The following is a 27042-nucleotide window of genomic DNA, read 5'->3' as shown; positions in this document are numbered from 1 at the left end:
CTGAGAGATACTGAATATGACAGGCTTGTGGCTACTCGGTGGTGAGTCAGGAGTAGTGCCTGTGAAGTGCTTTTGATATAAGGAACCGAAGTTCACTCAAGATTCTGCTCACCCCAGTCTATCATGAGGATATCTGTGAGCTGATAAAGGAAAGCAGCCAAGAACTGAGACCACTTTAGAGACCTGGAGAGACTCTGCCTCCTCTGCTCTGCCACGGTCTCTCTGCTCATGGTATCTTGTTCTCTCTGTGGGTTTTTTTTTTTTTTGCCTCTTAACATTGGTTTTCCATGCCCTACCATGGCCGTGGCTAGATTTCATGGCTTTATTCCATCTTCTGCTTATTAGCAGCCTTATTATCTTATTAATTTCTAATTAAAATTTCCAAGGGAGGCAACTTGGATCATCTCACCTTTTTGCTCCAGGTCACACTGAAGTCCCTGGAATACTGCTCCTGATTCAGACCCACACTATCCTATCAGCTCTGGGACTGACTCTCAGCAGGAGGGGTGAGTAGGGAAGCCCTGGGGTGTTTACTGTGGTTCACTCAGCATAAAACCTGGATGAAATATTTCCTCAGGCCATCAGCTTCACATAATCACAGAGCCACCCTCTGTTAACTCACGTGTCTTCTTAGATACCTGACCTTGGGAACACTGACTTATGAATGCAGTGGTGGCTGGAATATAATGGTCATGCCATTGAACATTAGTACACGGATATTTGGTCTGTAGATTCATCTCTCGTTAGGCAGTGACCACCAATCTGAGCAGCTTTAGGTGTAATGACAAAACTGATGTGCCAAGTGGAGGACCACACATGAGGACAGTAACCTCTCCAAGAACCAGATTTGTTTTTGGAGTCTTTAATCTCACAACATATGAGCGTGGCCACACTATTTCAGTTCGAATTTGAGAATTAATTTGTTATTGTGTAATATTTGAACTTACTTCTTTCTACAAAAATAATACAGAATAAATGGGTAAATAAAATACACATAATAAAAACGGCTTTAGGGTTGGGGGTGTATAGCTCAGTGGTAGAGTGCGTGCTTTGTGTGCACGAGGTCTTGGGCTCAATCCCCAGTGCCTCCGTTGAGGGATAAGTAAAAATAAATAAATTTTAAAAGTAGCTTTAATCCTGCTACTGAGCAGTAAACACTATTTAAATTTTTATATACATCTTTACCGAAAGGGGGATGTACAAAATACATGTACTGCTACGTTTATAAAAATGGGATTTTACTGTTTATACTTCTGTAGTCTGTTCACGTACAATCTGTATGGAATTTATTTCCATTTCTCTAAATGGTCTTTTACTATGTCTTTAATGGCTAACGGTATCCTGCTGTATGAACAAAGCATATACCTCCTAAAGTGTAAGGCAATTAAGTGTAGTTCTTGTTACTATAAGCAATATTGGAACGAATTATTTTCACTAAATATTTGCCAAGCTCCATGAGGACTCCTTGGGGGTACCTGATGGATTTAGAAGATGCTGTGCCCAGATCCCCTTTACCAGACTGATGAACTCCCCCCTCCTTCTGTATTTTGGCTGCTAATGACTGACAGCTACCCTCTTTCATCAGACAGGTAACAGCTCCCTGCTAATGGGAACCTGCTCACTAAATGGTCACAACTCCCAACTGCTGGGGGCAGCTGCAGCCAAAGACTGACTAATATGAGGGGACATAAGACCAGTTCTCTGGATTCAAGGTGGGGACCATTCTACAGGGGAGTTTAGGCTCCAGAGCTAACCTTTATCTTTGCTTGACTCTTTTGCTCTCCCAGAACTGTAGTCCTCATTCTCTTCAAAGTTTTCCCAAAGGGCACTCCCTCAATAGGTTATATACACTAGAATCTAAGAGTCTAGAATATAGACTCTTACTCTGTTTCCAGGGAATATGAGCTAAGATAATGATGAATACTCAGATAGTATGTACAAGAAAGAGGACATGCATAAAGGGCCATTGATTTTTTAAAATTACATCTTTACTGAGAGTAAAATTCATGCATTATATATAAATTTGACCCTTTTAAGGAGATCAAACCAAGGGTTCTAGAATATTCACAGATATGTGTGACCATCGTCACAATTTTGAAACATTTTATCACCTCAGAAAGAAACCTCTTATGCTTTAGCTATCACCCCTCTACCCAACCATCCTCCCCAGTACTAAGCAAGCACTAATCTACTTTTTCCTTGTCGACTAAAATAAATTTGCAGCCTGAAAGTTGAGAGTTATGTTTTATTTGGTGGGAGGACTCCAGCCGGGGTGGATGACAGCCTCACAGATGGCTCTGAGGGACTGCTCCGAAGAGGTAGGGGAGGAGCTAGGATATATAGGAGCTTTACAACAAAGACCAGGTAGTTGGAACAATAAAAGATTACTTGTTATCTAAAGAAAAACAGGCATCTCAAGTTAAAGAATTTAGTGCTTTTCTGTGTATGGGAGGAAGCAAACATTTGGGCTCATTGAATTCATTCCTTTGATAAGCACCTAGCTATCTAGGGCCAGTATCCTGTCCTTTCTTATTCTGAGTCCCCTCAGAGTGCACCATTGTGAGTGGCTGCAGAGGCTGGGCTGCAGGCTTGTCTTCACTGGGGGGTGGCAGCAGCGGCTGATGACTTGATGGCTTCAGCATTCTTTGTTTACTGATCTGGTTTGCAGTATTTTTTGTTCACGTTCATTAAAAAAATTTTTTCCCCCCACAGGGGAGGTTATTTATTTATTTATTTATTATTTTATTTTATTTTATTTTATTTTATTTTATTTTTTAATGGAGATACTGGGGATTCAGCCCAGGACCTCCTGCATGCTAGGCACGCAGTCTACCACTGAGCTATACTCTCCCTCCCAGCACTAATCTACTTTCATTTTCTGCAGATTTGACTAATTTAGATATAGCATATCAATGAAATAAAATATGTGGTCTTTTGTGACTGGCTTCCTTCACTTAGCATAATGTTTTCAAGATTTATCCATGTTCATATTAAAATTTCATCAATTACCCTTGTTCTTAATCTTGGAGAAAAAGCATTTGATATGTCACAATTAAATATGATGTTAGGGGTCTTAGATGCTCGTCACTTATGAGGTTAAAAAAGTTTCCTTCTGTTTCTAACTTTGCAGAGATTTATTATAAGTGACTGTTGAATTTTGTTAAATGTGTTTTCTGCATCTATTTAAATAATCATGGTTTTCCTCCTTTATTCTTTTAACATGGTAAATTGCATCAATTGATTTTTGAATGTTAAACTTACATTCTAGGATAAACTCCACTTGTTCATGCAGTATTTTCCTTTTTGTTTTGCTGGCTTCCATTTGCTAGTATTTTCTTTAGGAATTTTCCACGTATGTTCCTGAAGGATATTGGTCTTGATAAAGCTAAAAGAGACAAATTTGAGGCCATGTTATAAGCTTATAATGCCCACAACTAATAATTTGAAAAGCAGTGAGGAAAGTGTTGAAAGTTTTGACAATTTGTATGAGTTTATTCATAAAAAATGACTTAAAAATCCTCTATGGCAAATTGTCACATAGATCAAATTCACAAAGAATAAAACTAGAATTTGAGGGTTTTTTTTTTCACTTTATCTTATGTAGCAAAGTTATTCTGTATCCGGATAATGTGAAGGAAAAGCCTGGCTGGGCTAACAAGATAACTCACAAGTCTTGGAATGTGAAGGAGAGGCTGGGCTGGTCTAACAAGATAACTCACAAATCTAAGTATTGGAGTACTGATCTGAGTTCTGCTGGACTAACTCATAAATCTAAGTTAATTAGTGTTGGTTTGCTGTTCATGTTTTTTGCTAGCCAGCTGGATTTTCAAAGAGATATATCTGGCTTTGGATGTTGGTTTGCTGCCTCCCTGCCTCCACTTTTGTGATAATGATGCTGCTAAAGCTGTTCCATGCCTATTGGCCGAATACCCCAAGCTTGTACTTTACCCTATAAAACCTCATGCGCACGTCTTGGAGGTGCTCAGAGCTTCGGAGCAGAAGCCCCTCTGAGCCCGCCGGCGTAACACATCAGAGTACTCTAACCCTCCGAGTGGTGCTTGTTTCTTGGCTGGCTTGTTGTTTCCGTAACAATAACAGATTTCTTTTATGAGTAAATTATTCTAGTTCTGTGTTTTTTGAATACTCTTAAATTACTTTGCAAAGGGATTATTTATTTTCTTGAAATTAATAAAATACTAATACAGTTATTTATTTTAAAATGTTGCATGTAACTATTTCTTGTCTTTGGACATTTATGACTTATCTCCTGTCATTTCTTGTAAGTCATCTTGATTTTGCCTTTTCTGAACTCAAACCCCAAATTCATAATGATAAAATTATTAAAATGGCCATTATGGCTAAACTATGTTTGAGTTTCCCAGGAAACTCAGAGATTTCCTCTTCCTTCATCCTTATAGGAGAAAGTATATAAGAATACTTAGATGCTTGCTGGGCATTCTCTACATTTAAATTAATTCACAACTATTGAGAGAGATCTTTTGTTTACCAAAGACAGGATAAAGGAACAATACAGGAAATCAACAAATCAAAAGAAAATTTCAGCCTTCCTAGGGTATTTATATAAAATGTGTTAATATGAATAGATCTCAATGATTGTGTATCTTTCATATTAAAATACACATTATCATGTTCATGTACAAAGGCTGACAGTATCTCCAGAAAGTTTTTGTCTCTAGGTTTTTATAGTCTTGTCAGTCAGGGACGATTATAATACAGTTTATGGGATAAATTAAAGGCCTAGAGGTTTGTCAACTTTCTAATTTTTCATAATTATCTTTCTCCCAGCATAATCAGTGACTAAATCTTTATAAAATTGATTATGTGTTACAGCTCAGTAGAAGGTTCCGTTCTTCTCTGTTCTGATATTGTTAGTTCTTACAAGAAATTAACCAGAGCATTTAGTTTTATCATCCACAGAGGTTTCTACTGCTTCTTTTCATCCCCCTAAAGACTTCTGACGTAAGATTAATATCTGGAATATGTCTTATGAAAGGAATACTGAAAAAAATCTGAGTAAGGGACTGTAACAGCTTCTCTCTCTTTTTCCCTCCCTCCCTTCCTCTTGGGATGCTCGCTTTTGGAAAACTGTCACCATGTTGTCAGGAATCCAGGCCATATAAAAGCGTTCTTGCCAACATCTCCAGCTAAGGGCTCAGCCCACAGCCTGCACTGACTGTCAGTCAAGTGAATGAGCAAGCTTTCAGATGATGCCAACCCATCCCTCAAGTCATCCCAGCAGATGCCCAGTAGAGCAGGGATGAGCTGTCTTTACCAAGCTCTTCTCAGGTACAGATCCATGAACAAAGTAAATGTTGTTTTGAACCACTAAATTTTGGAATAGTTTGTTAGGCAGTAATAATAACTGGAATTGATTTTAGTTCTGGAAATGGAACAGATAGTATAGAGGATACATTTATAGATATCATTGCCTGTCAGACCCCTACTGCCAACGGGTGACTGAGTCAGGATTTCCACAACTATTGGGGTTCAGAAACAGAAAACAGCATAAAGCAGGCTACTTCCTTTCCAGATCATCGACACAAGTCACCCAGGTTTCAAGAGCCACTGATTGCTGTGAGCTTCTTGGCTTGTTTTTGTTTTTTATCCTCCTTGTTTCTGCTGTACTGTTATTAAAAAGTATTAGTAGGCAACCCCGTTCTTTCGTCACAGTTGTCTCAAACTCTTTATCCTTGATAATTACCAGGTATGTGACTGTGACTAATTCTTCAAACACGGCAAAACTGAAAAACTCATGCCCAAATTAAAGGAAAAGCCAGTTGGTTATCTATGGAAGATCAAAATAGATTATGAGATATATGGGATATGCCTCAGGTTTTAATAATAATCTTTGCCACTGGAAGGAGAAGTCTACAAAAATGATTTTGATGTAAGGAAAATTATTACTCAGGGTAACCACCACCAGAAACAGGTAGAGGATCATTTCTACATACCAGAGTAAACATTTTTTAGTAAGCTAACAATGTCTTACTCTTTCTAATAAATAAATAAATAAATAAATAAATAAATAAATAAATAAATAAATAAATAAATAAATTTAAAAAATTTCTGTTGTGAACTGAATGGTTGAATATCCTTTTCATTAATGGGGTGTTCATACCTTTCTATTGATTTGTAAGAATGTTTTACATATATTAAGGATATTAATCACTTACCTATCATAAATTTTCACACAATCTTTAGCTTGTAAATTTAAAAAATTTTATAGTGTTCCAACATACAGAAACTTGTAATTTTTTTTGTCCCTCCATCTACTAAGCTGTTCTTTTATGCCTTTGGTTCAGATTCAGTAAATCTTTTTAAACTCAAGATTATAAATAACCACTTTATTATATGCATTTGTTATTTTAATTTTTAAAATTAAATATATATATGAGATGTGACTCTTTTTGTTCTGTGATCAGGATTAAATAGATCATTTTTACATTTATTATCATAAAGCAGAGTGATTAAGATAATTTATCTTCCAATTATTTGTTTTACTTAATTATAATATAGTCTTTATAATGACTATCAAATCACATTTTCCATTGCGTATTTCAATATTTTTGCAAACAGTCATCTTTTTTGCGTTCCTACAACATTTTGCAGTATTTCCAAAGTATGTTCTTAATTTTTCCCTTCTTTTCATTTGTTACATACTTACTCATTCACTCACCAAACATTTGTTCATCCCACTAAATACAAAGCACTGTGCTAAACCTTTCTACAACACCTAATCATATTTCTGTTAGTAATATACTAGCAGCAACTAAAGCAAAGATTGTACATGTTGTAGTCACGACCATAATTTAGTTCTACTTGAGGAGTGTTGTCCTGTAGATGACCTAATTTGGGCAAAAAGTATTTTAATGCATATTATAAAAGTCATTATTGCATATCAGTCTACTTTGAAATTACTGAGTATAAATGTATAAAGTTTTGAAAAAAACTATCCCAGTGATTTAAAATATGGATCTAATCATATACATAGTGGAGAAAATTATAAGCTTTAAACTGAGAGTTATAGAAAAAAAGCTACCATTTGTATTTAATGGTAAAGAGGATTAATGTCTGAGTCCTATAAAGCATGAGTAAAAATATCTTAGGAAGAATTCTAAATGATAACAGAATTGTAAATTCCTAAAATGATTAAAAAATTTATCAAATAAATTTATATGTATATTTATATGTATGTACACATTATGTGTGTGTGTGTGTGTATATATATATATATATATATATATTTCTGCTAGAAATGGATTTGTTCTTTGGTAATAACAGTACTTGTAACTATGTCTCAGATGCTTAAAAATAATTTCCAGTCTTGAGACTGTATTGACATAGAAATATTTACAGTTTCTCTCTGTAATGCAGTTCTTATGTCTCCTAAATTGACTTTTGCCCCCATTTGAAATGCTAAAATCCTACCTGTCCCTTAAGCTCCTGGTTATTTCACACCCTGTGTCAGGGGTCCCCAAGACCACACTACAGTTCAGCGAGTCACTAGAAGGACTCACAGAATTCAGAAGAGTTGTGATATTCATGGTTGTAGTACATTGTACTGAGAGGATACAGATTGAAATCAACAAGGTAACCAGGTGTATAGGGCAAAATCCAGGTGAGATCAGGTGCAAACTTCCAGTTGTCCTTGTCCAGTGGAATTGTGTGGACAATGCTTATTTCTCCCAGCAATGACATGTGACAGCATTTACAGAATATTGTCAACCAAGAAAGCTCTCCTGAGCCTAGGCCTGCAGAGGTGTAATTGTAGGTCAGCTACGTAGGCATGGACCCCCTCTGTGGGTGACCTTAGGTACTCAGTTTCCAGCTCATCAGAGGTTAAAATGATATAGTGTGGCACAATGCCCCCCCCCTGGTAATTCACACTGTTGGCATAAACTATCTGGCATTGGCCAGAGGCCCAGGTATACAAAACTGTCTTATCAGTAAGATACCCCAGGGGTTTAGAGGTTATCTCCCAAGAGCTGGTCAAGGGTCAGCCTTTCTCTGGAATGTGCAGGGTATGAACCACCCAGCCCTGCTGAGTTAACCCTTTACTGTACATTTCCCGTATTTGACATGCTGAAATCCTGCTCATTCCTTGAGGTCCAGATTATTTTGTACCTACCCATGAAGCTCTTCCTGATTCTCTTGCCTCCCCTGACAGGCAACAAGTTCTACCGGCATTATGTGTTTCAGAAGCACTTTTCATTGAACTTGTCTTATTATAATACATAATAACATGACAGGGAGTTATAAATTAAGCTAGTGCACAGTGTTTCCTCCCAGCACCTAGGGAAAAAGCTTGCACATTATAGACAGGTGCTAAATATTTACTGAAAAGAATTACTGTTATTTCTGCTCATGTCTTGACATTCCTACTAATTGGTAAACTCATGAGAACCCAGGAACCACCTTGTGTTCATTGATTTGTTTTCTACAGAGTTTAAAGCCTTTTGTGGAATGTGGTGGTTGATTTTATATGTCAACTTGACTAGGCTAAGGAATGCCCAGATAACTGGAAAAACATTATTCTAGATGTGTCTAAGAGGGTGTCTCCAGAAGAGACTGGCATTTGATTGAGTAGACTGAGTGAGGATTCCCCCTCACCAATGGGGGCAGGCATCATCCAAACTGTTGAGGGCCTGACTAGAACAAAAACCCAAGGAAGGGCAAATTCTCTCTCTCTTTTCTTGAACTGGGATGTCCATCTTTTCTTGTCTTTGGACATTAGAGGTCCTGGTTCTTGGGCTTTGGGGCTGCAGCTTCTCAGTTGGCTCCTGGTTCTCAGGCCTCAGACTTGGACTGAATTCCACTACCACCTTCCTGGTTCTCCAGGTTGCAGATGGCAGATTGTGGGACTTTCTGCCTTCTGTAGCTGCAGGAGCCAATTCCTATAATAAATCTCTTTATAGATAAAGATATAGATGTAGATTTAGATATAAGTAATCTCCTATTGGTTCTGGTTTCTCTGAAGAGCCCTGACTAATACATGGAGTAAGGGATCAATACAGATGCATTGAATGATATATTCATGAAGCACTGGTTACATATAAAATGTCATTTAATCCTCACATAACCGTGTGGGGTAAGTACTGTTATTTTTTTTTACATTTTTATTGATTCATAATCACTTTACAGTGTTGTGTCAAATTCCAGTGTTCAGCACAATTTTTCAGTCATTCATGGACATATACACACTCATTGTCACATTTTTTTCTCTGTGATTTATCATAACATTTTGTGTATATTTCCCTGTGCTATACAGTGTAATCTTGTTTATCTTTTCTACAATTTTGAAATCCCAGTCTAGCCCTTCCCACCCTCTACCCCCCCCTCCCCGGTGGTAAGTACTGTTATTATCTTTACTTTATGGGTAAAGGCTAAATCCATTGCTGTTCAGCCAGCAACAGAACTGGGACTCAGCCGCACAGTCTGGTTGCAAGGCCCCCACATTTAAGAGCTAGCTGCCTCAGAGCCTCCTTGCCCTGACCAGAAGGCTGCAGTACTGCTGATGACTTTCAGAAGGCTGCCTCCTCTTACAAAACTATTGAACGTTAGTTTTGACTTACTTCTTAAGCTATGGTTTTCTTATCTAACTACCTTCCAGGACTACATTGTTTTAGTTTAAAAATATGCATCAATGACATTTATTAGTCAAGTAACTTAATTTCACTACTTCTGAGATTTATCATCCCTGCCCAGGTAAACACTGTTAAATAGTGGTGACTGAAATTACCATGTTATCTTTCAACACTGAAGGCAGCAAGCAGAGCAGAAGAATAATTGTATTTCCTGTAAATCCACCGTTTTCACTAGCTATATTGGGAAACTAAAGCATGGATTTAAGCATTCTGAAGAAAAGGGGATTTAATATCTGACAGTGCAGAGCGTAAGAAGGTTCTTTCTACTCTGCAACTGTTACAGTTTTTTAAAGCTTTGTCTACAGGTGTGGATTAACACCTGACTCTTTCTACTTCAATTAAATTAGATGAACCATTATTTTTCTACCACATTCATCAGAAGGTAGACACTTTTATGGTTGACAGAAATCCTTGCATTTGAAAATTTCCAGTAATTGTTTAATATTCTTTGAAACTTTTATCTTCAACAATATTTCACAAGACTGCATTTTGCTTTCCAGGTTTTGAAGCACATACCATATATAATGTGATCGTTTACCCACTTTTCTCCTTTGCAAATAGAAGTACCTTCTCTCCTTATTGTCAATATGCTGCTCTAGCGTGGGCCATTAGCGTTTCCCATGGCACCGTGGTTTCTGTTTAAAACACGGTTTCTTGCTCCTGTCTCACTGTCAGACACATTCCTCTTAAACAACAAAGCAAAAATGGTAACACTGTTGAAGGTATCCCAAGTTAGGCCTAATGCAGGCCACAAACCCATTTAAAAAGAGGCATATATTAATATGAACATTTTCCCCACCTTTTTTCTTCATGTCGTGGGCGTCTCCAGTTTCATTTCCTGTTCCTCTATTTCCCCAACCACACCCTGCCCCTAATTCTTCAGCCACAACTAGTCTTTGGTATCTAGAACACTCCAGGCTGTGTTTTCTTCCTTTTCTTTCCTTGCCTTTTTCCTTTCCTTTCCTTTCCTTTCCTTTCCTTTCCTTTCCTTTCCTTTCCTTTCCTTTCCTTTCCTTTCCTTTCCTTTCCTTTCCTTTCCTTCTTTTCTCTTCTCTTCTCTTCTCTTCTCTTCTCTTCTCTTCTCTTCTCTTCTCTTCTTCTCTCTTTCTGTCTCTCCCCCGTCCTCCCTCCCTCCTTTCCTTCCTTTCTTCTTGACTCAATGCTAGGCTTTTGCTTTGGTTATTTCTCTCTTCTTTGCTTATTCATCTTTTGAGTCCTTTATGAAGCATTTCTTTTATTTGCAGACTCCATCTTCTCTGTTCCCATCCTACTTTGTCTATTGCTCTGTAAAAGCAATTTTTGTGTATTGTGTGTATATGCATTTTTCCTCAGTGAGACTGTTAATTTTTTGATGGGAGAACCTTGTAATAGCTCTCTTTTGCATTCCTATTGCTTGTCATGGTGACATGCAAAAGATATTTATTGAATGATTTAAAGTATAAATCAAAATCACAGATTTAGTATAGTCTTGGGCTGGAATCTCAACTCTTCAACTTACTGGCTGTTAAACTTAGGCAAGCTACATACCCTCTCTGAACTCCTTTTTAGTAATTACAATGAGGACATTATAATCTTCCCACAGGGTTATTGTGCAGTTTAATGAGATTACAGTTTCTAACAGAGTTTAACATACATCTTTCTTCTAGTAGATAGTTAAAAGTAGATTCATTCCCAGCATTTAGAAAACATCATGGGCTTAGTTATGTCAAAAGGATCAAATATAGCAACTGATGATGGAATGTGAGAAAAAGAAGTTATGTTGCAATTGGGTATTTGCTACTGGGAATTTATAAAGTGAATTCATCTACACTGAAAATTGATTGAAAATTGACCATCCAAGGGTAGAGTTGGGAAATAGGACTATTGGGTAGATTTACCTTAATTTTGTCTTGTGGAGAAAATGAGCAGGAATTTTTCCCTTTGTCTTTACATGTGTCAGCTGAAATAAATGCACAGCCTAGAAGTTGAGGGTTATGTTTTATCTGGTGGGAGAACTTGAGCCGGGATGACAGCCTCTCAGATCTCTCAGAGGGACTGCTCCAAAGAGGTAGGGGAGGAGCTAGGATATATGGGAGTTTTATAACAAAGACCAGGTAGTCAGAATGTTAAAAGATTATTTGTTAACTGAAGAAAGCCAGACATCCCAAGTTAAAGAATTTAGTGCTATTCTATGTATGGGAGGGAGCAAACATTTGGGCTTATTAAAATCATTCCTTTGACAAACATCTAGTTACCTAGGGCCAGTACCCTGTCCTTTCATATTTTAAGTCCCCTCAGGCTGCAGAGGCTGGGCTGCAGGCTTGTCTTCACTGTGGGAGGTGGTGGCAGTGGCTGAGGTCTTCATGGCTTCAGCATTCTTTGTTTACTGATATGACTTGCAGTGTTTTTCATTCACAGTGTCAAATCGCAGTCTTGTCCACAGAGTATGAATATAGAGTGTACTTAGGGCAGTCATGTTTGCTGGGGTTGGATGCCTGGTTTATCACTTCTTTCATTCACTTTTTTCCCACTTCAGTTGGTTAGAAATCTTTCAGGGGCAAGTGACAGAAAACATAATTCAAACTAGCTTAAACAATCAAGGGAATGATCTGTTGCCCAGACAGAATAACCAGATCTATATGCCAGGGATGCACATGTGGGCGTCAGTTGCAAACTCCATCTATTTAAGGTTCTTCCTTTTAGGTACCAAAATGGCTGTTTTAATTCTAGGCTTCCTAATCTACTGACTAAGGGAGAGAGAGAGAGAGAAAGCTTCTTCTTCCCAGGAGTGTTCAGTAAAGTCTGTTCACTTCTCTTTGGTTATGACCAACTAATGTGCTCATCTTTAAACTAACCATGGTGGGCAAGGTGGACAGGGAATGCTGACTGACTGAAGCCGAATGGGCTCTTCTCTTGGAGCTTGTGGTACAGTGGGGGCCATGGCTGTCACCACGTGACAGAGACTAGGAGACGGATGCTATCAAAGGAGCTTTGGGTGCAGTTGAGGAAGGAGAGGGGGCCCAGGGGAGTACGCTTCAGAGAAGGTGCAAACAAACGCCCCTCACACATCCACTGATTATCAGCTCTCTGCCTGGCACTGTGGTGGCAAATGCTGCTATTTTTTCACAGCCCTGCTGGCTCTCTTCCTGTTTTATAGGTAGAACCTTGAACAAAAGAGAATGTGGAGGAGGTGGGAAGGGGATACTCTTTTTTCAAGTGTGCTAAGTAGAACACGTTGGTAGCGTTATACTGAATGTTGTCAAGAAGGCATGAGCTTGCTTATGTGATTTAGAATAGAGTCATTTTCTTGCTTTTGATTTTTGTTACCTGGCAGCGACATTGTTTTGAGCATTTGCTCAGTTAAGTCCCTTGGGAAGCCCCCTTTTCTCCAACTAAGAAGTGCTTTCTGTTTCCTTTCATATGGAATATAGTTTAAGGCAGAATGGATCTTGAGCATTTTTGAATAAAGTGAGTGGCAATTTTGAACATCACATATGGAAAAGTATTTTTTAAATCTATAGTTCCAGCTTTTTAACTCCTGATTTATTTCACCTTGATTCACCTTATTTACACAGAAGACAAAGTTAATTGAGAAGTTATTAATAGATTGTAAAGCTCTATTGTATTAAACTAATATCACTCCCTGGAAATTTTATTTCAAATACTCCTTTTCTAGGTTTCATAGTTACCTATAAATGTGTATCTAAGGCCTGGTTATTTCCTTGTGCGTTTACTGAGGTCAGACAATAGGGTGGATTCATCTTTGCATCCTCATCATCCAACCAGAGTCTGGCCCATAGGAGATGCATGCGAAGTGTTTGTTGAATTGAATTGGAGAAACACAAACCGTGTTTTGATCATGGCAGTGGCAGAGCAGCTGGCTGCCAGCCTGACTCTTTCTGGTTTCCACCTAAATTTTCCAGACTACTGTTTGTTTGGTTCTCCCCAAAGAAAAATAGCTGTTTTGTTCTTTCTTATCATACAGATGTAAAAACATATGCATATAGAAATGTGTGTTTACTACAAAAAAAAAAAACCTGATAATGCATCAAAATATGAAAAAGAAAGTAGAACTCACCCAGAGTTTTACCACCCAAAGTAAAAACTGTTCAAATTTTGGTGCATATATATTTCTCAAGGCTTTTGGTGGGGGGGTTATATCAATATGGTAATTAATTTATCTCTACCAAATAAATGACATGATTTATATACATTTGTTTTTGTAATATGCTTTTTTTCCAGTTAATATAATTCCACATTGGAAAATAAATATAGATTTATAGTAGCAATTTCAAATGGCTAAATTATATTTCATGTAAGGAATGTGCAGTAACTTATTTATCCTAGCCTTTACTGGTGTTTTCCTAATATGAATAGTGCTGTGAGGATTTAGTCTTTTTGTTGTTGTTCTGGTCTTATTATCCCTCTTTCTACTTCCAATCTCTTTATTTACTCTAATCTTTTTATTTACTAAGACAGAAAAGATATAAAGCAACGTACTCTGTAACATATGTGAGCAATTGGGGAACTGGTAATATAGACACAGAGGTAATGTAGATGCCTTAAAGAAAATTCTTGCAGAATTCCCTTGGTTGGGATATCTTCATCTGCTCCCAGGGGTCAAAACCTTTCCTGTGAACTCCAGACTCGACCATCAGATTCCTTACTTGGCATCTCCATTTTGAATATATCAAAATCAAAATGTCCAAAATGCATCTTCTGGTTTCTCTCCTGAAACGCGTCTTTCACTCACAGATCTTCCCCATCTCAGTCAGTGGTCTGGGTTTGACTTTCAGCTCCAGCTGGGACTGATGGTTCCTTGACTACAGGCGTACTGCGGAGATACTACTAGTTTGGTTCCGGGCCACTGCAGTCAAGCAAATACCACGATAAAGTGAGTGACAGGAACTTTTTGGTTTCTCAGTGCATATAAAAGTTATATTTACATTACAGTGTACTCTATTTAGTGTGAAATAGAATAATGTCTAAAAATAGTATATACCTTAATTGAAGATAGTTTATTGCTAAAAATACTAATCATCGGAAACTTCAGCGAGTCGTAATTTTTTTTACTAGTGGAGGGTCTTACCTCGATGTTGATGGCTGCTGACTGATCAGGGTGGTGGTTGCTGAAGGTTGGGGTGGCTGTGGCAATTTCTTAAAATGTGACAATAATAAAGTTTGCCACATCAATTGACATTCATGAACCATTTCTCCATAGCATACAGTGCTGTCTGATAGCATTTTACCCACAGTAGAATTTCTTTCAAAATTATAGAGTCAGACCTCTCAAGTCCTGCTGGTGCTTTGTCAACTAAGTTTGTGTAATATTCTAAATCCTTTGTTGTCAGTGCAACATTCTTCACAGCATCTTCACCAGTAGATGTCATCTTAAGAAACCACTTTCTTTGCTCATCCATAAGAAGCATCTCTTCTTCTGTTCAAGTTTTGTCAGCAATTCAGTCACCTCTTCAGGCTCCACTTGTAATTCTAGTTTTCTTGAGATTTCCACCATATCTGCATCTGCAGTTTTCTTCCATTGAAGTCTTGAACCCCTCAAACTTATTCATGAGGGTTGGAATCAATTCTTCCAAACTCCTGTTAATGTTGATATTTTGGCCTCTTCCCATGAATCATGAATCTTCTTAATGGAATCTAGAATGGTGAGTTCTTTCCAGAAGGTTTTCAATTTCCTTTGCCCAGATCCATCAGAGGAATCACTCTCTATGGCAGCTATACCCTTACAAAATATATTTCTTAAATAATCAGATTTGCAAGTCAAAATTACTCCTTGATCCATGCTGCAGAATGGATTTAGCAGGCATAAAAACAACATTAATCCTGATGTGTATCTTGATCAGAGCTCCTGAGTGACCAGGTCAATGAATTGTTAATGAATATTTTGAAAGGAATCTTTTTTTTCCTGAGCAGTAGGTCTCAACAGTGGGCTTCAAATATTCAGTAAGCCATGTTGTAAACAGATGTACTGGTTTTCAGGCTTTGTTGTTCCACTTAGAGAGCACAGCAGAGTAGATTTAGCATAATTCTTAAGGCCCTTAGAATTTGGGAAATGGCAAATGAGCACTGGCTTCAACTTAAAGTTACCAGATGCATTAGCCCCTAACAAGAGAGTCAAACTGTCCTTTGAAGCTTTGAAGCCAGGCAGTGACTTCTCCTCTCCAGCTATGAAAGTCCTAGATGGCAGCTTCTTCCAACAGAAGGCTGTTTTGTCTACACTGAAAATCTATTGTTTAGTGTAGTCACCTTCATTAATGATCTCAGCTGGATCTTCTGGATGACTTGTGGCAGCTTCTACATTGGCATTTGCTGTTTCACTCTGGGCCTTTAGATAATGGAGATGGCTTCTTTCCTTAAACACCATGAACCAACCTCTGCAAGCTTCAAACTTTTCTACTGCAGCTTCCTCACCTTTCTCAGCCTTCAGAGAATTGAAGAGACATAGGGCCTTGCTCTGGATCAGGCTTTGGCTTAAGGGAATGTTGTGGCTGGTTTGATCTTCTCTCCAGATTATGAGAACTTCCTCCACATCAGCAATAAGGCTGTTTTGCTTTCTTAACATTAATATGTTCACTGGAGTAGCACTTTTAATTTCCTTCAAGAACTTTTCCTTTGCATTTTCAACTTGGCTAATTGTTTGGTGGAAGAGGCCTAGCTTTTGGCCTGCCTCAGTTTTTGACATGCTTTCCTTGCTAAGCTTAAACACTTCTTGCTTTGGTGTAAAGTGAGACATGTGCAGCTCTTCCTTTCCCTTGACTACTGAGAGGCCATTGTAGGGTTATTAACTGGCCTAATTTTAATATTGTTGTGTCTCAGGGAATAGGGAGGCCTGAGGAGAGGGTGAGAGATGGGGAATGGCTGGTTGGTGGAGTAGTCAGAAGACACAACATTCATTGATTAAGCTACCTTATGTGGGCACCGTTCATGGTACCCTAAAACAATTACAATAGTAACATCACTGATCACAGGTCATCATAACAAATATAATAATAATGAAAAAGTTCGAAATATTGTGAGAATTGCCAAAATGTGACACGAGGATGTGAAGTGAGCAAACGCTGTTGGAAAAATGGCACTGACAGAGTTGCTTGACACACGGTTGCCATGAACTTTCAACTTGAAAAAATGCAATGTCTGCGAAGCACAATAAAGCTAAGTGCAAAACATGAAGTTTGCCTGTGTAGCCATACCAGGTGCTCTCCCTGGAACTGGACTTGTTCCCGGTTCCATCCGTAGCCATTGGCTGGAATGCTGCTCCTAATCAGACATGTGTCCTCCTATACTTGTCCCTCTACCCCTCCCTGCCGCCAGTTTCACCACCTGACTGAAAATATTGCTGTTGTCTAGAGCTTTCTGCCATGCTTCACTCCCAGGTATAAATGACAGCCTACACTGGAATCAAGCTCACCCCTGTCCCATTGGATATTAGACTGGACTGCTTGCTGTCTAGTTTCATTGGAACCAACCTACAGGAAGAGGGGTTTAGAGCCAAATAATTCTGAATTTGAATTCTGATTCTGATTCTGATACTTATTAGCTGTGTGACCTTAGACAAGTTGTGACTTCTCTGAGTCTCAGTTTCACCATCTGTACTGTGGGGGTAGATAATATCTATCTTGAAGAGTTCTGAGGATTAGTGATTACCTATGACAGGTGTCACTAGTATGACAATGCCTAGCATGTAGCCGGCACTCAAGCCTCCCCACCCTGCCTGCTCTAGCTCCCCTGTTCCTAGCTTCTTCCTCCTGCCCTACTAGCCCATGACGCAGATGCTGCCCTCTGTCCACAGAGTTGCACGGGTTGTTTCAGGCTGTTCTTTCTCTTTTGATTTGAGCCAAGCTGACTGCTTTAACTTCCTGAGTTTCTGTTTTCTTTTTGGCCCATATCCTTTAAACAAAAACTCTTTTCAAACTGCCTCTGGTTTACACATCTGAGCCACTTTGATCTATTTCTTTCTAGCATAAGAGCCATTTGTTCACTTTTGGAAGTAAGTAAGATGCATGCCATAGTTTTTTCATAGAACTGTATAGTCATCGCCTGAGATGTTGGCCTGATCTTCCCAAAAATGGTGTACAGGGTGGGTGACCTTCATTATGTTCACATGCAAAGGATGTTCTTACAATAGGGGGACATTTGTTGCCCTACTTAAGGCTATAACAGTGCTTTATACTGCAAATGGGATGTAACATAATGGCCCTTTGTGATAAGAATATTTTTTGCAATCTTTAAGTGCACAATTTATTTTTTTTTCAAGGTTACAATTAGAATTACATGACCAGATGACTTTTCTGGAAGGCATAAAGCTGCTCTCTGAAGCCCAGCCCCCTCAGACACCTTGGCATGAATTAGTTGAAGAATGGCTGGGATCCCATATGTTTCTTCATTCCTCCTAGACAGCACTGACATTTGGGGATTTATTCTTAGAGTTTGCTTCTTTGAACATGTTTGGTTCAATTAGTCTACTGGAGCTGAGGTGGCATAAACTGTTTTTTTTTTTTTTAAAGAAGTGATACCACATTCAGAACAGGATGTTTGAGACACAACAGATGGGCTTGTGATCAGGCTAAACTGCCATTTATCAAATTTAGAGTAAACTTAAGTGGATCCACAGCACCTAGCCCAGTTCCTTAAAAAGTAGAAGCTTAAGAAATGCTGGTTAGAAGAAGATTGAATCATAAACAACTAACGGCTAGAAATTTATTGATGCCTTAGGGAAAGGAGAATATTTAAGCAAGTTGCAGATTATTTAATCTTAGGATGTCAGATGTACTACAGCATGAATAAATTGTCACAAATTTTTTTCCCTGAGATTAAAAGGTCAGAGCTGCTTTACGTGAGAGTGTGTTACCATTCACTGAAGACCTACTGTCATGGGCGTCTTGTTCTTGTTTGTCCAGCATCTCTGTTCCTTTTGGGGGCCTGTGCCTGTCTCCATAGTCAGTGAGATTATCAAACATGGTATTGCCCTGTGCATGCCCCACCGAGCCAGTTCCTGTGCTGCATACCCTGTGCAGCCGTTCTTGGCGTTCTTGGTGTTGACAGACATGTGGACATGTGACACAAGTGGTTCTTCTCATCAGGGTCTTCCTCTGGACTGATACGTAAATATAGAAAAGAGAGGTTTCTGTGTGAACCATGATAGCTAAACTCAGAATTGGTGAGTCTAGGCATTAGCATGCAGGTAAATGTCCAATGGCTGTCTCTGGCTGACTTCCCAAAAATGTATATTATATATATGTGCATATAAATTTAAATTTATTATGAAGTCTACTGATATAACAGATGTGTAGCAAATAATTTTCAAACAATTTTAAAATATTTTGTACTCTTTATGGTGAATTCCATATCACCCATCGATTCTCACAGGATACTTTGACTGATTTTTGCCTAACTCTTAAGTCTGGTCAACCTATGGTTGTCTTTGAGGATAATGTAGTTTCAACAGTAACATTGGTTGGTATTTTTATGTATCTTAGTGCTAAAAATGAAAAAATGACGATATACGCTGGAATACACATTCATGCAAATGATATGAGCTACTTTGTTGAATTGGGTAATAGTTTTTGAATACTGGAAGAACATTTCCTTAAATGTTTTGTTGCTATTTACAATGTGACAGCTATAGACATGAACGCTTTTAAATTTAATCTGCACTACCCATAACCTGCATTTTCTCCATCACTTTCTAAAGTCTAGATAATCAACAGAACAATAAGTCAGACCCTGATTTATAGCATTAGCTGATTTCCATGATTGACTTCAAGGTTCCAATGTGACATCTCTTGAACATGGGGTTGGAAATTAACGTGCAGTAGTTCGCCAGTATAAAAGATTTCCATCATACAGATATAACAGGCATCAGTAACCTCAAGAGCAGAGATAATAGTAAAATGTAGTAACATAATTAGGAAGGGATGAGTTTTGAGTATTGATTGCCTTCATTTTTTAATATAATTTATTTAATTGCAATTACTGTAATTTAATTTTTATTAATGATTATGCTTAACCACCCACTCACAAGATCCCTGAAAATGTAAAAGTTGGCTCTCCCAAGCCAGTAGAAGCTAGTTCAAGCACATCACTGAACAGAGGGCTGTCGTGTGGACAATTCCCCAACCTGGAAGAGAGGATTTGTCTGTAGAATACAGGCTACTCCTCAGGGGAAGCAGTGTGGGGAGAGGGACCGACAGTAGGGATACCACCCAGGGATTATCTCCATTTTCTTTTGTTTTCTAGCTAGCTAGACCTGGATTTTTGTTGCCACCAAATAGTCCTGAAATGTGTGGAGCTCTGTATATTTATTACTTCCATTTAAAATGGCCTTCATTTTACAGGTGAAGTGTTTTGGCTATTAGATGCTGTCTCATTTAATCTTCAGAACAATCTATAAGGTGTCTGAATGCCTGTTTTTCTTTGTTCTGATTTTTCCAATAAGCCATGAGAAGTTACGTGACTTGCTGCAGGGTGGGGTTCAAACCCAATTCTGTCTGTCTGCAAAGCAACTTCCTCAGCCTGCCCTCTCAGCAAATATAGGGTTACTAAGCGGTAAATGGATCGGCACCTGTAAGATTCCCAAGCTTCTGACCTAAAAAAAAGAAAGATCTATTCTCTGGCTTCTTCCACCTCTCAGCCCCCTCCCTAGTCTGCTGTGATTCCTTGAAGCTCCCTTTTTGGCATTTCTCATATATTTCACCATTTAATCCTCTGGTCTCTTGAATCTAGAGATGTTAACAGCTTAGGGAAATAAAAAGTGGTTCCTATTCTCTAAAAGGAGTCAGTCTAACCTCATTTCACAAATAAGAAAACTGAGGCATAAAAAGTTAAGTGGCAGACCCCAGGCACTGAAGGCACCTGTGGGGCCAAATTTCCTGCCCCACTTTCTAACTGATGCTCCTTCCCTCTGGCTGACTGCTGGTAAGAAAGGCATTAAAAAATACCATTGTACTTCAGTAGACAAATTCTGCAAATTCCAGAAGGCAATTATGCTTTGGCCATTATTAATGCCCCATCACTGTAGTTCTCTTAGCGAACTTTGTTATGCATGGTGATCACCTGGAGAAAGGTGACTGCATCACTTTGCCATCGATACCCATGAAAACGTGCCCTGAGCTTCAAAATAATTATCCTGAGTGAAAGAAGGCAAAGAAGAGTACATACTGTATCATTTCATTTATACATCATTCTAGAAAATGCAAGCTATAGTGAAAAAAAGATCAGTCATTGCCTGTAGACTGAGAAGGAGGAATGGATTTTTGAGTGGGCATAAGGAAACTCTTGGGGGTGACAGATATGTTCACTACTGGATTGTGGTGATGGTTTTAACATCACACTTGTCAAACAAAACTCATCAAATTCAACACTTTAAGTATATGTGGTTTATTTATGTTAATTACACTTCAATTTAGCTGCTGCTGCTTTTTTAACAAATTGCTTTATTCTTATTCCCTGGATACTTTATGTGTCTATATCTTTTCTTCCAACCAGATACTGGCTTTGGTTTTTAATCATCTATTTAAACAACTAATAGTGAACATTAAATAGAAACATCAAAATCAATAATGACATGGACTATTAGTAGATGAAAAGGGAAAACAAAATCCCAATCCTGTAAATCACCAGTGAGTCATAAAATCTATAGACTTTTCCCATGCTCCTGCTCACAAGTCAAAAGTCAAAATAGGTATCGTAGAAATCAATGAATATGTAATGCTTCATGTTACATATGTTCTTTCTATTGGCTGTATTTTTGAAGATCTTGTCCATATTTCTACATAGTCCTTGAATTTGTCAATCTAATAGAATTTTGCTCACAATTAAATTAACATACTGTGATCTGCTTGTTGATTTATTCATATCTAAATATTTGAGTTATGTAGATTTACTAGTAAGAATGCATAGTTTAGTTTTAAGCATTTTTGTAAATTTATTTTTTCGTTTGAGTTACTCCTCTTTCCTATATTATTGGTATTCCAGTGTGATGTAGGGGAAATGACATTGAACATGGTGTCCAAAGAGCTGGGTTGGGCCTTGACTTGCTACTTACTGGATGAGTATTTTCTCAAAGTCACTTAATATATCTGGGACAGTTAAAAAGAAATGTGAACAACAGAAATAATTATACTTGTTCTAGTAATCTCACAAAGCGTGGTTGAGAATCAGGGGAAAAGTGTGAGTATTATCCATTAATTCCTTGGGCTATTTGTTCATTGTAGATTTGTATTTATTCCAAGAAGATTTTGAAGAAAAAAATGTTTATTACCACTCACGTTAATTATGAATATTTTTTCATTCTTTCAAATTCCTCTTCATCTCCATTATGCTTTTTATGTGTATGCAGTTGATAGTTTGATGTAATCAAACTTGCTTACTTTGTTATTTATAATTTCCAATGCTTCAGAAATAACTTAAAAACCTATTTTTAAGAATTTTAAAATGTCAGTAGTATATTTGGAATTTATTGTGGTATATGGTATAAACTGTGGGTGGCAATTAAAATCTTTAATTCTACACTAAGATTTTCTCAACAGTATTGAATGATTAACAAATGGAATTTACTTTGTGGCTTGCACGTTCCAGGCACTGAATAAGAGCTAAAGAAATATACAGAAGACTCGATCTCTGACTTTAACGAGTTCATAGTATAGTGAGGGGGACAGGTGGGTAAAACCAGAAGCATCTGTGATATAATTTCACTAGGTTTCTCTTTCTCTGCTTCCTAGGTGATCCCTCGAGTATGCAAGAATCCTTCCATATTGTGTCCACTTGCCCGCCAAGGTCTGGGGAATGTCTCTTCGCTAATTAAGGCCCCATCTGGCCAGCCATTTCTTCTCTACTGTCTTGTTACCTCCATAGAATTCTTCCCAGTAGAAGGGGCAGATCTTTGTCTTGACTCCCATAACCTTATTGGGGTTTTTGTTATTTTCCTTGGAAATCCAGGGCTCTGCCCACTTTGCAGCAGAGACAGGATGTTCTTACTCTTTGCTTGCATTCCTGCTTGTCTCCCTTCCTTTAACACAGGGAAGGTTTTTCCCATCTAGGCTGGAAGTGGGAGCATCTGAGATAGCTGGTTCTTATTTGTAATTTCCCAAACCTGTTGGGAAGTAGTATAGTGCAGTGGTTAAACAGAATAGTTAAGGATTTGGGCTCTGAAGACAGAATACCTCAGTACATAATCCTGGCTACATTACATACTAGTTTTGTGACCTTGTGTGAATTACTTAAATTCTCTATGCCTCAGTTTCATTTTTGGTTGAATGGGAATTATTTTAAACACCTATAGTGCCTGGCACATAAATGCTCAATAAATATTTGTTGAATTGAATGAAATTCAGTTTTATTCTATTAAAATTGAAAGAGATTAAATGAGCAAATGCATGTTAAGTACTTAGAACAGTATCTAGAACCCAGTAAGGAATATACATAGCCCTTATTATAAGATTTTTCTTACTGAATTTCTATTCCAATGCCTAGGCTTTTGAAATTCAAAAGCCAGGAAGAGGTGAGCTGTGGTGAGGAGAAATGGTGCAATGACAGCAAGAGAGTGACAGTAAATATGGGAATTGAGGGGGAGCAGTTATTCATGTTTCAAAAATATAATCTCTTCATATTGCAGGGCCCTCTTATTTTATTTCTCCTATTCTGTTCTTTGTTTCTCCACAGTGATTCAATGTATAATTAACATTATATCAGTTTTAGATGTGCAACATAGTGATTTTATATTTGTATATACTGTGAAATGATCACCACAATAAGTCTAGTTAACATCTGTCACCATACGTAGTTACAAAAAATTTTTTTGTGATGAATCTCCAAAGCATGTTACACATCTACAACATACAGATTCTTTCTCCTAAAATACCATGTTACTTTTTACTCAAAACATGTCTTTCATTGCCTACAGATTAAGCCCAAACTCCTTAATGATGAGTCCCTAACTGTGTTGCCAGTTCTGCCTCCCGTTTGTCTCCAAGTCTGAATTACTTATTTTTTGTCGCATATCTTAAGCTTTCCTCTTCTTAGGATTTCCCCTTTTTCTACTTCTCTCACCTAAAAAGCCTCCCTTCTTCTTTCCACTGAGAGTACCCATTAAGGGGGAAAATAGAGGCTGAAATTCAGCCCACGGTCATCTCACCCACTGATGTCCTTACCTTGGTCCTGTGACTCTCCAAAGAAGACTTCTTAATTCTCACAGAGATGCCAAAGCAGCCAGTGGCAGCGCTGGTGAGAAGATACCTAGGGTTTCAACTGTATTTCTAATCTTTTCTTTGCCACAGTTAGGCAAATACTGCAGTAGAAAAAGCATATGGTAGCACTAAGAAGACACAGGAAGGGCTCTTTACTAAGTCTTGGAGAGTCAAAGAAAGCCTTTGGAAGAAATGACATCTAATCTCTGATCTGAAGGAATATGCCTGCTGATATAGGACATAGGGGAAGGAAGAGAAAGCATGATAAGTACAGGGAATAAAAAGGAGTGTAAGAAGCAAGGAAGTATGAGGATGTGGGTTGCAGTGAGGAATGGTGGAAGTGAAGACTGAATAGGTAAGCGACATAGGGTAAGATAGAAAAAGGCGAGCTAAGGGCTTTGGACCTGAGGACAAAAAGGAACTTAGAAGGGAGACATAAATAGATTTATGCTTTCAGAGGTTTAGCTAGTGCAGGGTGAAGAATGAACTGGGTGGAGCTTGGAGGTGGAGATGGAGAGGAGTATGACAGGGAAATACAGTAAGCAGGGAGATGAGTTTAGAGGATTTTTGCAGTAATCTGAGTGGCTAAGATGAGATTCTGCACTGTTTGTTACTGTATCATAATGTGGTCTGTCCTGACTTACAGATTATGAACATGCTTTAGGTACAGGAAATCAGGGCAACAATAATTGTCAACACTGACTGCACAGTAGGGGCTCCGACCTGGAGCAGTGCCAACAGTGATATTAGCAAGTGGGTTCTTTTAAGAGATATCTAGGTGATAGAATGAGCGGGACTGGATGGCAGGGGTAGGGATAGAGAAGCGTTGAAGTTACTGACTTGACAACCGGCTGGACAGAGGTGGCACACATTGGAGGGAGAGGATGCTTGGGCAGGCTGCAAAATGATGTTTGTTTTGGATATGTTGAATTTGGGATCCCCATGCAATTGCCATGTAAAGAGAACCAGTCAGCATATAGGTAGGCATGTTGAGAGTTACAGGAAAGAGATATGTGTTTTGGAACCCAGAAATGTGTGGATTTCTGTATGTTTGTGTATCTCCCTTATCAGGATTAGGGACAGCAATCCCTGTTACCAAACACATTAATATCTATACAGCAAGACATGTCAATATTCACAGCAGATGGGATAAAGAAAGAGTACAAATAGCTTCATGACAATTCAGGTCAGACTTCTCATGACAAATTTATGAAAAAACAGTCTAGGACTTCAGAGTTTTCACTTTCAGAAATGTGGATGTGAGACTGCCCACCTATACTAGCTCATTTAATTCTTACATCAACTGAATGAGGCAAGGACTATTACTATTCTCTTTTTACTAATAAACAAACTCAGGCACAAGTAGGTTAATTAAAATGCTGAGGTTCCATAGTTAGTTTTCAAAACCAGGCCATCTAAGGCCAGAGAATGTTTCAAGCAGACAGGAGTCAGAATGGAGTCAACTGTCATAGGCAGGTAAAGTTAAATTAAGAAAGAAATTGCCTCACTGGGTTTGGCAATTAAAAAATGGACTTTGGGAAGGCAGTTTCAGTGAAGTAGTGGGGTGGAGACCAGTCAGTGGTGGGTTAAGGAGTAGATAGGAGACAAGGAAGTGGAGACTCCTACAGACAACTCCTCTGAGACATTGACACGCGGGGATGGGAGACGGAGCAAAGGCTGGACAGAATGGCAAGTTAAGACAGCATTCTTGAAGCATATTACATGTTGAAGAGAGAGGAACGAGGGGACAGTCAGTAAAGTGAAGTCCCTTCGGAGGCACAGGTGGAGAGATCCAGACTGCTGGTAGAGAGATGATGAGGGAATTGCTTCCTAGAATTGAAAGAAGGAAGGGAAGAGAGAGCTAAGGTGGGAAGTCTAAAGATTGACAACATAACCTGTTCTCTGTGAGTCACCTTCTGAGACCGAGAGGTGAGACGGTGACATCTGAGGTGGAAAAAGAGAGGAGAAGCTTTGAGAAAGCTATTGTTGAGAATAGACAGGATGATTGACTAGAAATATGTGGAAGGATGGGGCTGCACTGGGAGGGAGGTTGATTATGGAGACCTTGAGTTTATGGTGCATCAGTCTTGGAGATTTTGTGATTCTCTCCTGAGATGCTCAGCAGTTACAAGTATGGAGAAACTCACAGTTGGATGTTTTAGGGTTGAGTCTTTGCTGGGTGGGTGTAACCATAGGTCTTATCCTTGGGAGTTGAAGATCTTGGCACAATATCTAAAATCCCAGAGATTCCCATAGAGTGAAGCATTGCTCTAGGACAACGGTTCTTTGATGCACATTGAAATCACCTGGGGAAGTTTAAAAACTGCTGATGTTTGAGTCTGATGCCCAGAAATTCTGATGTACCTGATCTGGGGGCCATGGCTTGGACATTGAGATTTTTATAAACTCCCCAGGTGATTCTAGTGTTCAGCCAGGGAATTTGTTGTTCCCCTGATTTCCTATACCTAAAGCAAGTTCATAGTCTGTATCAGTCAGAATAGACTAGGGTATGATACAGTGACAAACAGTGCCAGAATCTCAGTGTTTTAACACAACAAAAGTTTTTCCCTGCTTGTTCAATGTCTGCCACAGGTCTAGGTAATTCTTGTAGCTCTTACTATGTTGCTCAGCATTCCACAGTCACTGAGACAGAGGAAGAGGAGCATCAAGAAATGAGTCCTGGCTCTTCTCTGCTTTCATAGGGAAGTAATACATATCACCTCCATTCACATTTCATTGACCAGAACTAGTTTATGGCTAAATTCAAGGAAGTGGAGAAGGCAACTGGTTACTGGTGAACCTTAGTAATGACCACTGCCTAGAACTTTTACTGTAAATGAAAGTAGAAGAGGGTGAAAAGGCTTATTTACTTTATAAACCCTTATATGATGCTTGTTATATGCCAGACATTATTTTAAGAGCTTTCAAATAGGATCTCATTTAGTCCTCACAAATGCCCTGTTATATAGGTCATTTTAATCCCCATTTTACAGCAGGGGAAATTGAGGCTAAATAACTTGCCCTAGGTCATATGTCACATAGCTAGTAAGTGGCAGAAGCAAGATTAAATTCCAGGCAGTCTGGGTCCAGAGTCCAAGCACTGAACTTGTATACAATACAACCTCTCTATTCTGCTTCCTCTTAACTTAGATTCTGGAGGGAGAGGGAGAAGGAGGAAAGAAGATTATAAATGCAAG

The 27042-nt window shown here is 38.5% G+C and overlaps 1 protein-coding gene across 6 annotated transcripts in view; it reads left to right on the top strand.

Moving 5' to 3' along the window:
* Positions 1-27042, top strand: part of KCNH5 (potassium voltage-gated channel subfamily H member 5) — a 333981-nt gene that overhangs the window by 33883 nt on the left and 273056 nt on the right. For 2 of the 6 annotated variants that reach the window (XM_072963181.1, XM_072963178.1), the window contains 3 exons: positions 423-506; positions 1586-1712; positions 14441-14538. The gene's annotated coding sequence lies outside the window, so the exon portion shown is untranslated. Of the gene's footprint in view, positions 1-422; positions 507-1585; positions 1713-5124; positions 5308-14440; positions 14539-27042 lie in introns of all 6 variants that reach the window. The other 4 variants (XM_072963182.1, XM_072963179.1, XM_072963180.1 and 1 more) reach the window with 4 other exon arrangements.

Source organism: Vicugna pacos, chromosome 6, assembly GCF_048564905.1.
Source record: "Vicugna pacos chromosome 6, VicPac4, whole genome shotgun sequence".
Lineage (NCBI taxonomy): Eukaryota > Metazoa > Chordata > Mammalia > Artiodactyla > Camelidae > Vicugna > Vicugna pacos.
This window is presented reverse-complemented; position numbering and strand designations above follow the sequence as displayed.